This window comes from Phyllobates terribilis, unplaced genomic scaffold (genome assembly GCF_046119375.1).
Source record: "Phyllobates terribilis strain yellow unplaced genomic scaffold, ASM4611937v1 Scaffold_5124__1_contigs__length_54204, whole genome shotgun sequence".
NCBI lineage: Eukaryota > Metazoa > Chordata > Amphibia > Anura > Dendrobatidae > Phyllobates > Phyllobates terribilis.
Window position 1 is genome coordinate 41,006 of NW_027367872.1, and position 13,200 is coordinate 54,205.

Here is a 13,200-nt window from a genome sequence, read left to right on the forward strand (position 1 = left end):
ACAATTCACTCAGCATGGCTTGAAAATGGATGAATCCATTTCTGTTTCGAGTATAATCGATAAATTGCCTCCATCATGGAGAGAGTTTAAACATACTCTGAAGCATGGGAAAGATGAACTATCACTAGTTCAGCTTGGTAGCCATATTCACATCGAGGAGTCCCTAAGGGCTTCGGAAGATGATAAGGGAAAGGGCAAAGGTATTGCTGGACCCTCGGTCAACATGATCGAAGAGGGTGGCAAAAACTTTAACAAGGGCAAAGGGAAGAAACGTGCTCCCAATAACCACAAGGGTAGTTTCGGTTCTAACAAGAAACCGAAACTCGAGTGTTGGAAGTGTGGCAAAACAGGCCACTTCAAGCGGGATTGCCGGTCTGGCAAGAAGCACGTGAACGCGAGCGCAAGTGGTTCGGGAAAAGGGTCTTCGGATCAATCCCGAGCGCAAGGTCAGAATCTAAAAAGTGATTTGAATGATGTATTTGAATATTCAGTTTCACTGATTTCTGAGGCATATTATGTGCAGGATGATGCGGTCGCGTGGTGGATAGATTCTGGCGCCACTACACACGTTTGCAAGGATCGTTGCTGGTTCAAGTCGCTTGTACCAGTGGATGACGGTTCGGTTCTTTACATGGGGGATGATCATTACGCTCCCGTGGAAGGCAAAGGAAGTGTGTCGCTAGAATTTAGTTCAGGAAAAACTTTGTTGTTATGTAATGTTTTGTATGTACCTAAGTTACGGAAGAACCTTATCTCTGGGCCAGTTTTAAACAAACTTGGTTTTAAACAAGTATGTGAATCCGACAAATTTATTCTGTCGAAATGTGGAGTGTATTTTGGTTCCGGATATTATAATAATGGTATGTTCATGATGAATTTGAACGGAGTACCGCAGAATTCTGGGTCTGCATTTATGTCCTCGTCGAGTGCTTTTATGTCCTCGACGAGCACTGCTATGTCCTCGTCGAGTGCTGTTATGTCCTCGCCGAGCACTGCTATGTCCTCGACGAGTGTTGGTATGTCCTCAACGAGTGCTGCTATGTCCTCGTCGAGTGCTTGTATGTCCTCGACGAGTATGAATGACTCATCATTGTGGCATGCTCGTTTAGGACATGTGCACTATAAGAGGATGAATGATATGGCGAAACATGACTTAATTCCTGTGTTTGATGGGAACATTGGAAAATGTTCAACGTGCATGTTAACAAAGATAACTCGACAACCGTGTAAAAGTATAATTAGGAAATCTGTTATACTTGAATTGGTTCATAGTGATCTTTGTGACTTGCATGGTACACCATCATTAGGGAATAAAAAGTATGTTATTACTTTCATAGATGATTCATCTAGGTTTTGTTATGTGTATTTGCTTCATTCGAAGGACGAGGCCTTAGATAGATTTCGTATTTATAAATCTGAGGTTGAATTGCAACAAAATGGTTTAATTAAAACTTTACGCACGGATAGAGGTGGTGAATACTATGATCCGGTATTTTTCCAGTCCATGGGGATTATTCATGAGACTACGGCTCCTTATACACCACAACAAAATGGTGTGGCCGAGAGGAAAAATAGAGCTCTTAAGGAAATGGTGAATGCCATGTTATCTCACTCGGGATTGAGCGAGGGGTTCTGGGGAGAAGCCATGTTAACGGCTTGCTATTTATTAAATAGGGTTCCTAATAAAAGGAACAAGACTACCCCATATGAACTTTGGTATAAGAAACGTCCTAACTTGTCATTTTTGCGAGTTTGGGGTTGTAGGGCCGTGGTTAGATTACCGGACCCTAAAAGAAAAACTTTGGGTGAAAAAGGGATCGATTGCATCTTTGTTGGATATGCTGAGCATTCCAAGGCTTATAGGTTCTATGTTATAGAACCTAATGACTCAGTCTCTATTAATACAATTATAGAATCGAAAGATGTTATTTTTGATGAGAAACGATTCTCTTCAATACCTAGACCAAAGTATGCTATACCAAGTTCTGATGAAACTCTAAGGGATGATCAATTGATTGAGGTACCAAGTGTAGCGCATGAACCTCGTCGAGAACTTGATGTTCGACGAGAAGCGCATGAACCTCGTCGAGAACTTGATGTTCGACGAGAAGCGCATGAACCTCGTCGAAGCAAAAGAGCAAGGAGGAAACCTGAATTTTATGGCTCTGATCTTCAACTATATTTAGTTGAGGGATCAAAGGATCAAATTGAGTCCCAATACTCGTATTGTTACAGTATTGAGGAGGATCCAAGGACTTATGATGAGGCCGTCAAATCTCGAGACTCTAGCTTTTGGAAAGAAGCGATCGACGATGAGATTGGCTCAATCATGGAGAATAATACATGGATATTATCTGATTTACCACCGGGTTGTAAGCCACTGGGCTGCAAGTGGATCTTCAAGAGGAAGGTGAAAGTCGATGGGACAATCGACAAGTTTAAAGCGCGATTGGTCATCCAAGGCTTTAGACAAAGGGAAGGTATCGATTATTTTGATACATATGCTCCTGTTGCTCGTATCACTACTATTAGATTGTTAATTGCCTTGGCGGCTATAAACAATCTAGTGATCCATCAAATGGATGTAAAAACGGCTTTTCTAAATGGAGATTTAGAAGAGGAAGTGTACATGAAGCAACCGGAAGGATTTGTATTGCCCGGTAATGAGCATAAAGTGTGTAAGTTGATTAAATCATTGTATGGGCTGAAACAAGCACCAAAACAATGGCATCAAAAGTTTGATGAGGTTGTCTTGTCGAGTGGTTTCATTCTAAACCAAGCGGACAAGTGTGTATATAGCAAGTTCGATGCGCTCGGGAAGGGTGTAATCATTTGCCTATATGTGGATGACATGTTGATTTTCGGTACTGACCAAAATCAGGTTGATAAGACCAAGAAATTTTTGTCATCCAGATTTTCCATGAAAGATATGGGAGAAGCGGACGTAATTCTTGGTATAAAAATCAAGAGGGAGAACAAAGGGTTTGTGATTACACAATCTCATTACATTGAGAAGATTCTCAAAAGTTCAATCATGAAAGTTGTTCTCCGGTTAGCACTCCCATGGATATGGAAGCAAAGCTTATGCCTAATACAGGGAAACCTGTGGATCAACTTGAATACTCAAAAGCCATAGGCTGTTTGATGTATGCTATGACTAGCACTCGACCGGATATAGTCTATGCGGTTGGTAAGTTGAGCAGATTCACTAGTAACCCTAGTAGACATCATTGGCATGCTATAACAAGGGTTTTCAAGTATCTAAAAGGTACTATGATGCATGGTCTGTCATACATGGGATTTCCTTCGGTGATAGAGGGTTATTCGGATGCTAGTTGGATAAACAATGATGACAGATCCTCGACGAGCGGATGGGTGTTCTTGCTCGGGGGAGGTGCCATTTCATGGGCTTCTAAGAAACAAACTTGCATTACAAGTTCCACTATGGAATCTGAGTTTGTTGCATTAGCTGCCGCTGGGAAAGAAGCGGAATGGCTAAGGAACTTAGTGCATGAGGTTCCGATATGGCCTAAGCCGATATCACCCATTTCTATCCGTTGTGATAGCGCTTCCACCTTGGCTAAAGCTTATAGTCAAATTTACAATGGCAAGTCTAGACACTTGGGTGTTAGACATGGTATGATTAGGGAGCTAATCATGAATGGTGTGATATCCATTGAGTTTGTTCGGTCGCAACAAAACTTGGCTGACCACTTGACGAAGGGGTTAGGAAGGGACTTAGTGATTAAGTCGGTGATTGGGATGGGATTAAAGTCTATCTAAATCTACCAGTTATGGTATACCCAATTCCCTTCTAATACAACGTTAGAAGTTGAATTCAATGTGGAAAGACCATAGTTGGAGATTGGAGCGCAACATGTATCCCAAGGTATGCGCTCGGACCTGTGAGTGATGTTAGGTTGAAGTACATCTTCTTAATGGTTCTTTTGACAAATTGCTTACTCAGGGGCAAGACTAAAAGAACCACCTATATGAGCATGAAGTTTAGCCGCTTCAAGAAGCTTGGACTTGGCTTCCTATATGCTTATGAATGGATAAGGACACAAGGCTTGTATAGTGTCAAGTATGACTAGTAGAGTGTTGTATAAACATGTGTGTACAATATCTTCAAGTATTCAGATGGGTTGACGGGTTCAATCGTTACGACACCCTGATTCTCGAGTATTTGGAATGTGTATTGTACTAAGATGGAAATTCAATCGCAAGATATTTTCATTTATGCATTTGTTTGATCGTTATGTCTGTATGTTAAAATTGTGTATATATCATTATATATACTACGTAGATCAAGGGTTACACTAAAATGGGGGGGATTTGTTGGTGATTTTAGTGTCATCAATTCATTTTAGTCGTAATGTGATTTACTAGAACTGATGCGGTTTATCGTGAGGCTCGGAAACAAGTCTGGGTAAGTGCGGAGTGCACGCTTGTTGAGCTAACGGTTCATCGATCACAACTATGAAACAGGGTCGAGGGGAATGCGCTCGAGAAAGGGTCAAGGGGCAGCGGCCTTGATGCGCTTGAGAGGTTCTCAACGCTCTTGATGCGCTTCAAGAGGGTCTCGACGAGAGGTCCTCGACGAGCTTGTTCGAGAGGTACTCGACGAGCTTGTTCGAGAGGTACTCGACGAGCATGTTGAAGAGGTCCTCGACAAGCGTGCACTCCGCACTTACCCAGACTTGTTTCCGAGCCTCACGATAAACCGCACTTACCCAGATTTGTTTGATCGTTATGTCTGTATGTTAAAATTGTGTATATATCATTATATATACTACGTAGATCAAGGATTACACTAAAATGGGGGGGATTTGTTGGTGATTTTAGTGTCATCAATTCATTTTAGTCGTAATGTGATTTACTAGAACTGATGCGGTTTATCGTGAGGCTCGGAAACAAGTCTGGGTAAGTGCGGAGTGCACGCTTGTTGAGTACCTCTTCAACATGCCCGTCGAGTACCTCTCGAACAAGCTCGTCGAGTACCTCTCGAACAAGCTCGTCGAGGACCTCTCGTCGAGACCCTCTTGAAGCGCATCAAGAGCGTTGAGAACCTCTCAAGCGCATCAAGGCCGCGTGCCCCTTGACCCTTTCTCGAGCGCATTCCCCTCGACCCTGTTTCATAGTTGTGATCGATGAACCGTTAGCTCAACAAGCGTGCACTCCGCACTTACCCAGACTTGTTTCCGAGCCTCACGATAAACCGCATCAGTTCTAGTAAATCACATTACGACTAAATGAATTGATGACACTAAAATCACCAACACCTTTCACCTTGATAGCATTATGAATAATTGCTCACTAGTTTCATAAGGATACATGTCTACCTCGTTGGAGTTGGAAGGGTTCAACACCCTTAGAAACCTTGCATTGGTTGCAATTGGGTCTTCTCTGATGTTGGCCTTGATCATGGCCATATGCATTGCATTATACACCTCCTCCACACTCTGACTTCCTTGCCTCAAGGTCTCTAGCTTGTGCCTTAGCTCCCTTGCATGGTGCTCATGTACAATCTTCTTCTCATGACCCTCTTCATGTCATCCCAATTCTGGATGGGAGGCTCTTGTCTTTCTCTTCTCTCTGGACCAAGTTGTCCCACCACAACATAGCATAGTCTTGGAATTCAAGGATAGCAAGTTGTACCTTCTTTTCTTCATTGAAGTTGTGGCATGACCAGATTTGGTCCATCTTTCTTTCCCATGCCATGTAGGTGTCCGGGTCACACTTGCCTTCAAATGGTGGAGTCTTCACCTTGATCTTGCCAATGCCATCCTCTTCTCTTGGCCTAGGCACTTGCTCAAACCCTTGATCATGTCTTGGTTTCCTTGGAGCTGGTTCTACATGGTGTACTGGGGCATGTCTAGGAGCTTGCTCAAAAGGTTGCTCATGTCTAAGTTCCCTAGGAACATACCCATAAGGGTGCTCATTCCTTTGGAACCTTACCCTCCTTCCTCTATCTCCTCTTCCTCCAAATCTCATATACCTATCACCCTGAAACTCATCAACAAATTCATCACTATATCTATTCACATTAGGAGAATCAAAGTTAGGAAACTCCCTTGAGTATTGCATAGGTGATGGTCTTGCCAAGGGTGAGACATGTTCTCTAGTTGGTATCCTAATAGGCTCAGGTCTGTTTATGGGTGAGATGGAACCTATCCTCACATCTTGTCTAGGAATAGGAGCATGGGAGTGTGCATGAGAAGGTTCCCCTGGTTCATATTGGTTCCTTAAGATCCTAGGAGAACTCCTTGGTGATTTATGTTTTGACTCCAATGTTGCCATTCTACTAGAGAGCTCTTGGTGATTTCTAGCTATGGTGTCATTAAGGGTCCTTATGAGTGAGACTAGGTCTGGTTGAGGGTTGGTGATACTTTGCTCTGAGTTGATCAAAGGGTTCACCTCCTCTTGTTGAGAATGATGGGGTGAGCAAGACATTGTCACACAAACAACAAGCAAAGATGTTAAGTTAGAGTAATAACTTGTGTTTGATTTGTGTTTTCCTTCACACTCAAAGATAATCTCACAATCTCTGCTCAATATAGTACCTTATAAGTGTGAAATGATTTGAGTGAAGCTAGATTAAGTACACTTAATGATGCCAAAGAAACAAGAGTTATAGCATGCAGTTTTAGGTACTTAGGCAAAAACAGAATTGTTTTAGTGTGTTTAGCTCAAGAGGGGCGAAGGGCTATTACCTTAGTCTGAGGTGAACAAGAATCCCTTGGAGTCCCTTTTAATTGCCCTCAAAAGTTCCTTGGAAAGGCTGAGGATTGTGTTTAGGAAAAGAAACTAAGTGAACACCTTAGGTGTACTACTTCTCTTTAGGCTAAAAGGTGGGGTATGGCTTAAGTTGTGAAGGGCACTTGGCAATCCCTTCTCTCCGTCTTCTCTGAGTATTATGACCACTTGGTCACGTTCCAAATGTTGCACTTGGAGTACACAACAAAAGGTACAAGGTTTAATGTTGAATAGGCAAGCTAGCACGTTACCGGGTATAAAAGTGTGTTGTCAAGCAACTTTGGGTGTGTTTTTCAAGAGGTCAATGGGCTGCAATGGATGTGGCTTTTCTTGAGCCTTGTAGTGGAGGTTTTTCTAGGTAGAGGACTCAGGTCAAATCCAAAAAGGCACGGCTCAATGAGGCTGCAATGCCTTGGGAAAATGCTAGGTCAACACTTTTGGAAAGGAGATGTGACACTTTACCGCTTTGGGAAAGGTTTTGGCTTTAGTGTTTTGGACAATCTACTCGTGCCCTTGGTCTGATTTTTGTTTCCCTCCACAGATAAAATGTTGTTCTTCATGGGGCACATGAGTGTTCTTCGTTTGGTTGTGTTTGGATTGAGGGGTGAAGCTCCAAAGTTGGGTTCTTGACCACGTTTGTGCGTGAATCAAGCACCCGGTTTTCTGCCTCTGGAGTGATTTTCTTTGCCTTGGTCAGAACGATCTACTCGGTGGATTTTGGTGATTTTTGTTGCTGTAGAAATATCAAGACCTGTACTTTACACTTGGTTCAGATTGTTCTTGAAGATGGCTGCGTTTGGTAGGGCTAAAAAGGTCTGGCTTTTGGTATCTTGCTCGGCGCTGGTTCCCGGAACAAGACACAGATTTGGGTGAAGGGTAGGTTTTCCTTGGAACTTCCGAAGCCGAATTTGGGGGATTCCTTAGGCAACTTCCTCACCTTCAACCTTGGTTTTAGTCCTGCAAAAAGTTCAAGCATTCATCTTGGTTAGACCAAAGAAACAAGGTAAAGAAAAGGCTAGCTTTTGTGGGTTTTCACAATGTTTTTGTCAAGTGTTCTTGCAAGAAGTTGCAAGGCACTTGGTTTTGGGTTTTCTAAGGTGAACAAAGGATGAACTCACTGAGCTCTGATACCACTTGATGTAGGGATATCCCTACAATGCTCGGATCTAGAGTTCAATCCTTTCCAAACATCAAGAACAAGTGTCCTCGATGTTATCCTAGCTTGGAAACAAGCTTGGATGCAAAATAGAGATAGAAGTGAAATGAAAACAAAGGGGGATAAGTTCTTGAGTGATTCTTAAGCTCTCTTGCAAGCACCTTGGACTTAACCTCAACACAATGCAAGCCTGCAAGAAACAAACAAGCTATAACACAACACAACTAGGGGATATACCACCTAGAGCACCATGAGTTTCCCTAATCAAGTTCATACAATAACAATCACACAAACAAGATATAATTGGGCAAGAGATAAGGTTGTTTTCAGTTGATCAACCAACAAACCAAGGTGGCCTTCAAATGATAGAAAGGAGTCTTTGCTCAACTTTTACAACATGTGTGTTTTTAATCAATTCAGAGGCCCCTAAAAATGAGCTATCTCTTGGCTTTTATACCAAGTGAGAGCCGGCCCTTTGAACCTCATAAAGTTCACTTACTTAAGACCAAAATACCCTAAGAAATGTTTCATAACAAACATAAGGAAGCTTGTGCAAATTGCACTTGAAAGTGACATAGCCGGCTAGAGGGCCTATCCGGGTATGTCCTAAAGTTAGCTCTTTGTAGCTTGACTTGGTCCAGAAATGACCACTGCTCGTCGAGGTCCTCCCACTGCTCGTCGAGGTCCTCTCACTGCTCGTCGAGGGTCTCACACCGATCCTGCACGTAGGACTATCTACACCACTCGTCGAGGGCCTTACACTGCTCGTCGAGGTCCTCTCACTGCTCGAGGGTCTCACACCGATCCTGCACGTAGGACTATCTACACTACTCGTCGAGGGCCTTACACTGCTCGTCGAGGTCCTCTCACTGCTCGTCGAGGGTCTCACACCGATCCTGCACGTAGGACTATCTACACTACTCGTCGAGGGCCTTACACTGCTCGTCGAGGTCCTCTCACTGCTCGAGGGTCTCACACCGATCCTCTTAGCCATGGCTCTTGTGATTGCCCTTTGAGGAGTTGTTGATAGGGATGCTCCTGCATCATAGTTGATAGTAGGGATTGAGGTGGGCAACACCCAACTACTTGATCACAAAATTGCTCTTTCAATTATTAGTTTAGATCCAAAAGATAACTTCTTTAATGTACTAAATAATAAAATCATGCAAATTACTTGGTTGAATATTTTAGATTTGGGATTTTGCTTTCACTTTCACTATCACATATGAAGAACAATGACTGGGTGAAATTAGACCTTACGTTGTAAAATACGAAACTGTGAACATAACTATCCAAATAACAAACATAGAGTACTAATCTGTGAATATAGAGTGTTGTTGCTAAAAAGACAAAAATGGTGAAAAGTGACTCAATGACAATCTGTAGATAACTCAATTTTTTTAACATCACACTATGTTCAATTCTGTATTCATTATTTGGGTAGTAATGTTCGCAAGTTTGCATTTCTCAACATAAGCTTAATTTGAGCAGAAATTTCCTCCACATATGAAAATGCAAGAAATGCCCTTATCAACAAGAATTTATAATTTAGCATTCAAAATGTACAAACACACACAAAATCACTCATAAATCAATTCCTTTTCAAATTTTAATATACAAATAGTTCTGCCTTCTCAATAAACACCATCACTTACCAAAGTTATTGGTAAAAGTAGTAGTATGCATAGGCATTTTGTTCATATCTCTAAGTATTTTCTCTGCCATTTGCCTAGTATAAGGATCACCATGATGAAACGCCGTTACAACTGTAGCAGAAAAGGTTCTATCTTGTGCCACCATTGAAGCACAATCATATGCACCTTCAACCAAAAAACACTGAACCATCCAAAAAACTTTCTGCAATAGACTTTCTTTTTTATGTACTTTCACAACTTTCATCACTCTTTCTAAAGCCTTCATTTGATTCAGAATAACTACACTTTTTTTGACATCCAATTTATCATCCAAAAGAGTACTCAAAGCCAAAACTGCAGATTCAACCACCTCAACATTATGGTGATTCAAGCACTCCAATAGCCCTTCAATGGAACCTCCTTCAATCAAACAAAAAGTGTTCTTCCCAGAACATACTCCTTTATGAACTGTACAAACTGGTGCTTTACTTTTCTCTTCTACTACACTTGATACGCAGCAAAATAAAGTTGTGTTCTTTTTCACCATCGCTGGTGGCTTTGATAGTCCTATAGTTTGTGCTGAAAGCTTCTCCCAATGCAGTTGCAGATAACCTCTTAACTTCATCTCTTGATGATTCATTCAGAAGTAATGTGAAAATTTCGACGAAATTGTAGTTTATTGCTACAGATAGGATTTGAGGATCGTATAATGTGGATGTGAATCTTAATAAGATTCCAACTATACTTTCTGAGTAAGAACCGGTGGATCTGCTCGGTCTTGATCCACTTTTTTGGATTTGATTGATCATATTCACTATCATTTGAACTGCATTCATCTCAAGTAAAGCTACATTGAGTGATATATTCTGATGAGGTAGCTGAGCTATGAGTTTAGCTGATAGAACATTCTTTTCCGTAATCTGGGTTATATCGGATGGGGTCTGAATAAGTACCTCAATCAACCCTTGTGATCTGCAAATCTTTTCAGCTAAAATTTGACCCATATGAGCTGATAAGATGATCAATAATTTGATGGATGAAATTTGAAGTTCTTTATTACCACCATTGATGAATGTAAGAAGTCTGTAACTTGCTTCACTTTCTTTAACTGCTGTAACTAATGCAGCAATCAACTTTGGTGACTTCACTAAGCAAGATAAGATTCTGATAAGACTGAGGTTCACTGAATCCTGATTTGAGTTCATGATCTTGTAAACAATGTTGAAAATGGTGTATGATGAAGCCAATTCTTGACCTTCAGAGTTGACTTTTAGATCTTCAAGCTCCAGACCGGTTTCTAGTATATTCGCTAGTGTAATTGCAGCTTCTTCAACCGAATCCATTGATTCGGTTGAACTTTCCTTCATGAACATCTCTTCAACCATGATTTTGACCACTCCTGTTTCAACTAGTATCCTGCCATTGATGCTGCTTGATGATATCTGTGCAAGAGCTTTTAATGCCGCTTTTCGGTTTGTACCATTTCCACTGGTTATCATCACGATTAGTGCTGGTGAAGCCTTTTCAGCTACATAGATACTGTTGTTGTGTCCTAGTACTATCTCACCTAGATAGTTTACCATCTTTAGCTTCATCTCATCAGTACCTGCATAATCATAATAATCAGAATAATTCTTCTAACTGAAAATAATACGAACTTTAAAAATCATTAAGTATTACATTATGAACTAAAAGTGGTGTTGATCACTTTCAAGCGAAAAGTCGATCATTTTGCTTACTTGGCACCGGAAACATGATTAAATTGTCAAAAAGAACTTTATGAATCAGTAAAGTAAATATAAATGATCGTTTCTAGCTAAAGGAAAACAAACAAAAAATAAAACAGGAGACAAAATATTGTTGTTTCAGAAAGGCTGTGTAAGCTTTAATCTCCCCTTTTTACTAGGAATGATATGTTATTTAGTTTACTAATGTATAGACTTTTTATAACAAATTAAATCAAGTTTCTGATGCCAAATTTTAAGGTGTTTTTTCCCCAAATTTTTGGATTGAAACTATTTACCTTGAGCCAAATTATCAAGAAGAGGATCTACAAGACCATTTTCAGCCATGCACTTAATGTTGTAAGGACACTGAGCAAGATTTTCTACAATTTGTTCCGCTGCTTCTGAAGCAAAAGAATCTGTTGCTCTGTCATATTTGATCTTGATAAGTAATAAAATTCCGCCGGTAACCCATCCTATCTTCTCCGAAAGAAATTTCGCTTTCGAAAGTTCAAGTATCAGTTTAAGTGCAGCATGTCTTACTCCTTGATGTCCACTTGACAACATTCTTACTGTTGAAGTAATAGCTGCTGTTTTTCCAATCAACTCCTGTGCATTATAATAACATAATTAGAGTCCTATATTATCCAAATTTGACTTTAAATTACATGTGGAAAAAATAGTAAAAAAGTAACACCATAAAATCAATATCACTCAGAACTTTAAAAATATATAAAAACACACCCGAAATATCATGATATTACCTTAAAATGGTATGTATAAGGACTTCTGACGAAAATTTCTGTGTATATACGGAGTTGGCACCGAAATTATGACATTTTAGAAGAAAAAAATTGCATATCATCTTTGTATTATTTCGAGTTGTTTTTCACTACATATATGTATGTAAGTTATAGAAACTAACCTTTCCTTCATCATCTTGAGCTAGAAGAAGCAATACATTCATTGCACTGCACCTCACCTTCCTTTCTCTAAACTCCAAAAGCTTAACAAGCAAATGAATCAGTCCAATATTACAAACTTCTTGTCTTCTATCAAATCTCCTCTCACATATATTCTGAAGATCATGTAACGCATTGAGTATTGTACTCTCCGCGCTAGATGAAGATAAAGCACTGCAAATAACCTTAATCCTTGCAGTTTCATTTCTATCTTTCCATTCCTCAATAATAGCCTTTAATGCTAGATTTGGGCTCAAAATTCTAGTTTCTAGCTTCTGATCAGTTATTGGACATTTAACTTCATCTGAATCATTAGACCTTTCAAACCATTCAGTAATGGCTTGTCTTTCAAAAGTCACACCACTTTGTATAGTAACTGGATCATCCATTATAGTGTTAGTTAATGGACAAACAAAACTCTTGAATAGTGGCTCTACATATTGAGCTGATTCTTGCATGCTTTTTAGTGATCTCGGCTTGTGGGTCCGCCATTTTCTTCACTAAATGTGCTTATACTTCTTAGCACTTGAACTTGAACTGGACTATTTGATGAATGTGAACTTTTGTTTGAGGAATCTCTACTTATCTTTTCAGGTTGTTGTTGATGAATCTTATTCGGCTCAAATCGGGCTTTTTCATCTCTTCTGAGAGTGATCTTAGTGCAATTATCGCGTATTCTTGTTCTTGAAATGTTGAAGGTGGTATTGAGCTTAAATCTTCACCTACAAGCTTGATAACACCTTCAAGTTGATTCAAAACTGCAGTCAGATCATTGTCAGGAGTTTTTTGTTGTTGGAATTTTGTTAGTGTTTCCTTTGCTGTTTGGATGTTGTTGTGTAGAGATTGTAGTATCTCTACTGTAGTTTCTGGGTAATACTCAATTGATTTGAGTTCTGTTATTGCAGGTGTGATGCGGGTACAAGAAGGTTCCGAAATCAAGGAAGCTGTTGTGCTCGACGGTTGTGACA

At 40.3% G+C, this 13,200-nt stretch overlaps 1 pseudogene; it reads right to left on the reverse strand.

The window, feature by feature from the left end:
* Window positions 1-6,807: 6,807 nt before the first annotated feature.
* Window positions 6,808-12,690, reverse strand: LOC141249782 (uncharacterized; annotated as a pseudogene).
* Between the last annotated feature and the right edge of the window lie 510 nt (window positions 12,691-13,200).